The sequence below is a fragment of the Passer montanus genome, unplaced genomic scaffold, assembly GCF_014805655.1.
Source record: "Passer montanus isolate IOZ18808 unplaced genomic scaffold, ASM1480565v1 scaffold80, whole genome shotgun sequence".
NCBI lineage: Eukaryota > Metazoa > Chordata > Aves > Passeriformes > Passeridae > Passer > Passer montanus.
This window is the reverse complement of record NW_024373257.1, coordinates 586,373-590,364: the sequence shown is the minus strand read 5'-3', so window position 1 is coordinate 590,364 and position 3,992 is coordinate 586,373.

Below are 3,992 nucleotides of genomic sequence, written 5' to 3'. Positions count from 1 at the left end.
GCCCGCCCCTCGCGGCCGGCATGGCGGGTCCCCATTGCCCGCCGTGCCAGCTCAGCGCTCTGACACAGGGTTTCTGTCGAAATACCAGCCTTGGCCTTCGTAGGCTGGCGGTGCTCAGGGGAAAAAAGGGCCGTAAAATTCCTCCGTACTTGTTAGACTTGCTAGACACCCACATACAGGAGTCATTCGTCCTTGAATGGTCACGTCACTCTCGTTGCCGCACACGCCCTCACACCCTGTCACGCTGACCTCTCTTTATTCAGAGCTTGTCCCCCTAAGAGACACAAACCATGAATCTGCAGCTAATTTCCCGAGTTTTGTCAATGTGTGGGAATGGATTCCTAAGGGGGCCTCTCCCAGAGCTTCTGGAGCTGGAACTCGTGTTGCTGGGGGATAATTGGGATTAATGCTGCCCGGTTTTGTTCAGCAGCGAGGACGTGCCTGTGCACAGCTACCGAAAGCACAACTGTGCTTAGGTATTTCCTGGGTTAAAGATGCCTCTGAAAATACACCTTTTTTTCTTTAATATCTATTTTCTGCTGGGACAAGAAAAATACAAGAGTTTTTAAATTTTTGTTCTATCTGTCCTGGCTTAGAGGAGGGTCCAACTAGCAGTAAGGAGATTGAAAATGGAGGTGAAAATTTGGAATGGAACACGATACAAATTTTAATTCTAAACATTTCAAGGAGGAGGAGGGGGCATGGTTTGGGAGGCTTCTTTTCTAAACTTTACAAAGTATTTAGAAAATATTTGGGTATTTTCAATGAAAAAAATCTTTGCTTTAAAAAATATGGGAAAGATCTGGACAAGTGGATGTTTCCATCCATTTTACTTTCTGCCACTTGTATTGCATACCTTTGTACTGATGATTCAGTCCTTCTCCAATCCATTTCTTTATCAAAGCAGTGTTTCCAAAGTATTAACAAGAAACTTCATGATCCCTAAAGCCCACGTATCACAAACAATGCTAAAGTTCACTACATTATGAAGATAAATATATTCCACGTGTAGATAAGAGCTGAACTATTGTTCCTGTAATAATTTAGGATATTACCTGAAAAAGATCATTTTAATTCGTCCCATTTCTGAAATTAGGATTCCCTAGATGAAAGGAGAAAAAAGCCATGAAATGTATAATTGGGAGGGGCGGGGGGGTTTATGTTCTATATTAAGCAAAAGATGTTCAGTGTTGGCAAGAACAGCATTTTGTTCACATCTGAAATACAGATGACAGGATGTTTAATTAGTAAAAGAAGACAATACTTCCAATTCCATACTTCAAATTCTTTGTAGGTTTTTTGCTTCATTTTTTGGGATAATATGGAAACAATATTTTTATTAGTTTTTTTAAAGAGCTGTTCAAAATTAAATGGGATGTTCTTTAGAGAATACTTTTGTTTGTGGAGAAAAAAATATCAATTATTAGAAAATATTATTACTCATTTAAGGAGTCATCCTCACAGTGCCTAGAAATGTTTTACAACACAATCAAGTATCATCCTTCCTAAACCACAGAAATTTCTAAAGGAAAAGGAAAATTTCTGAAGGAAATTGGAGGAATTGGCAAAAGCAAGCATTATACATTGGATTTACAAATAAAAAATGGATGCCCACAGGTACATGAACTTCCTCTCCAAAAAAAAAAAAAAAAAAGAAAACAACCCAAAATTATGAACCACCTATCCTAAATAACTTTTAATGACCTTCTCTGCTTTTTCTGGAGCAGTAGTGATGAACTTCAGCCTTGCTTCTGGTGTGACTGATCTTTTTAGAGGTGTATCAATGCTTATACATTGTTTATACAATGCTTATACATAAAATACACTTATTTTCTGCTTCATAAGACAGCATGGATTTCTAAGACATGGAGGACTTTTCAGGACTGATGAAACATTTCCATGAAGACACTCAGAAAGTCTCATGTGTAATGCACAGTGTATGTATAATTGCTGGTTGTTGAGATACTGTTTGGTTTTTAATTAAATGGAATTTTTACTTATGAAAGGGAGAGGAGAGCTGCAGTGCATTGGCCACGTCCAGTGGGCCTGGAATATACAAAAGGCATAAAGAGAGCAACTTCTGTGTGTCTGTACTGGAGAAGTGTGTCCATCATTCGAGGTACCTGTGAAAGCTGCATGAAACAAACCATGAACAAAGTGGGATTGTATTTCACCTATTTGCAGGTTTCCAGTTCCAGTTAGACAAGGAAATACTGTCTGAAAAAGTCTGGGTTGGTCTGGAAGTTTCCTGTGAATGTTTTTCAGGCTGTGATTTTGAAACATTTTGTGTTTTTCATGCAAATACAGTGGTACCTGGAAAATGGGAACACTTTGAAAACTTTTTTCTTGAAGAGTGGTGTTCTGAAAGTGAACAGAATACAAATCTGGAGTTCCTGTAGAGGAAATGAAAGTGTGGACTTATTTTGCTATTAAAACCAGAAAAGAACCAGTCAATGTGACTTGATTTGAAAAACAACCATGAAATTATTTTTGGTAACTGCTAACAATTACATAAAAAACTTGAAATAAATGAAGTACTTTGAACAGGAAAATGAATCCATGTAGGTGATTCCCAGCTATAGATGCCTCATTTGCACATTGTAATGGATTAGTTAGCATGTGTCAGGAGCCTGTCTCAGGATCATATTGTTACTCTCATCTGGATAGGATGAAGATAAGACCTGGCTGAGGATGCTGTAAGCGTTAAATGTGGTGTGCCATGTCAGCACTTCAGTCAGATTCAGACAAAGGGAATAAAGACTTTAACATTTCTATACTGGTTTTCTAAATTCTCATTTCAAGGATTAAACAGGAGAATATTGATTTAAAAAAAAAAAAGGAGGCTCATGTTTCTAAATAAATGGATCTCTGTTTCCTGCTCATGACTTCAGTTTTAAATCCTGGGCATAATCTGTCCATCAGTGTGGTATGATCTCCTCAGGACTTTTTGCACAGAGTTTGCAGATCTGATTGTCACTGGTGTACAGGCACTCTGTTTTCAGTAGATCAAACTGACAATAATCAACTTAATGTTTGGGGATGGGAGATTTTCACATATTTCCAATTAGCTGTTTTGTAGAAAGTAGCCAGGGGCATAATAATGAAGAATCCATTACTCTGAGTACTTCATATGCCTTATATGAAGGGATTTGTTTGTAGGAATACAAGGCCAAGAGTCCAGCAAGGCTGGAAAAGGGGGAAAGAAGAGGCAGCAACTTCCCTGAAGGCTTTTTTTCAGTATCACTGTGAAAGGTCTCAAGCCATGAAGCTCTTGTTACTACCCTGGGACTCTTTCCAAAATCTGTTGCAGAGGAATTTTTTTTCCTGCTATTCTTTCTGAAAATAATTTTATATATTATTTGGTGTAAGAGAAGCCCCCCAGACAGAACAGTCTTTTCAATGTTGACCTTGAAATAAAATCCTACCTTGATTTGTACAAGGGTAAGAGTTCTTTGTGTGACAAACCAGCATCTGTTTTTGAAAAAAAATCTGAATTCCTATAACTGCTTTCTAACAAGTTCCCACCCTATATCAAGCTGTAGAACAAATAAGTCAAATTTTGTTTTTAAATCTCAATTATTAGTTTCAGAATTGCTAAATATTATACCTGGGTAGCATTCAAAATGCAAAACTGGAAGCTGAAAGCAAGACTTGTTTTTTCATAACTTATTAACATGAGGTAGCCAATCATCCAGGTGATGCAAGTGCTACCACTGTAGAGATGATGCTAATCATACTTTTCATTAATGAATCCTTTTTATTCCTAGAAGCACACACACAAAAAGTTATTAAATCTTTCTCTATACCATTTAATATCTGAGTTTCAAACTTTCTATGTATTCAGGGCTTTATTGCAAAAAGGTATTAAAGTGAGAAGATATACTTCCCTACATTTGTTTGATGTATCATTCAGAGAAGAAATCCAGAAAAATAAATGTAGCCAAATTTATCAGATACAAATTTATCAGAAAACAGATACATACAAGTTGTGT